The 890-nt window shown below is 43.5% G+C and overlaps 1 pseudogene; it reads right to left on the bottom strand.

Annotated features, from left to right (window-relative positions):
• LOC102003945 overlaps window positions 1-583 on the bottom strand; it is a 20,556-nt pseudogene extending 19,973 nt beyond the window's left edge.
• Window positions 584-890: the final 307 nt, after the last annotated feature.

Genomic DNA, 890 nt, shown 5'->3' with positions numbered 1-890 from the left:
TCAGTCAGAATTTGTTCTAGAAGTTATTAATTAGCACCCCTTTTTAATATAAGTCATAACGGTATTTTTTAATACTCTAAGCTACTCTTAGAGTATTATTTTTGTTCAGTTAACTCTATAGACTTATAAACAGTAAGAGTCAAAAGGGGAAGAGAGAAGAGCACAGATTATGAGACAGAATCTTTATTTTCCCTCCTTATGGTAAAATTAGGTTTGAGGCCTCATCTTTTTATTTTTTAAATTTAGATTTGGAGAAAAGTAACCATTTAAAATCTTTTATCTTTAACTGATCCCAAGTTTACAAAATATAACTGAAAGGTGACATTTTGTGGACAAACATTGAATGACCCACAATCATTTAAGATGTATTATATGCCTTTAAGATCTCTCCTGTGAAGTTTTGGAAAGAGAAAAAAAAAGAAAAAAAGAGAAAAAATATGATCCTACTTAGGTCCCCAAGGTCAGGCTGAGCGAGCCACCCACCTCCCCCCAGGATCACACGGCAGGTGCAGCCCGTCCCTACCCAAGGGCAGGCCGCAGCCCGCCTCACTTCAGGGTCGTCCTGCAGTGCGGCCCGCTCCATCCCAAGGCCATGCTGAGTGTGCAGCCCAGCCCAAGCCGAGCTCAGACCACACACACAGCCTGCCTGATGCTGAGGTCACGCTGTGTGTGCAGTCTACCCCAAACCAAGGTCATACTGCAGCCCGCCTCACCCTGGCCCATGCTGTTCGTGTAGCCCACCCCACTTCTTGTCATTATTACCCTAGGCGTCCCTGCCAGCCACAGAGAAATCGGCTGCTCAGATCTAGAGCAATCGTCTTTGTTTGTGGCTCATCACTATTTCAACCTTTATCAACAGATAGGAAAGCAGGAAAAAGCAATTTACAGAT

This window comes from Chinchilla lanigera, unplaced genomic scaffold (genome assembly GCF_000276665.1).
Source record: "Chinchilla lanigera isolate Chin_1 unplaced genomic scaffold, ChiLan1.0 scaffold00054, whole genome shotgun sequence".
Lineage (NCBI taxonomy): Eukaryota > Metazoa > Chordata > Mammalia > Rodentia > Chinchillidae > Chinchilla > Chinchilla lanigera.
The sequence above is the reverse complement of the archived record's forward strand: the minus strand, read 5'-3'. Positions and strand labels throughout refer to the sequence as shown.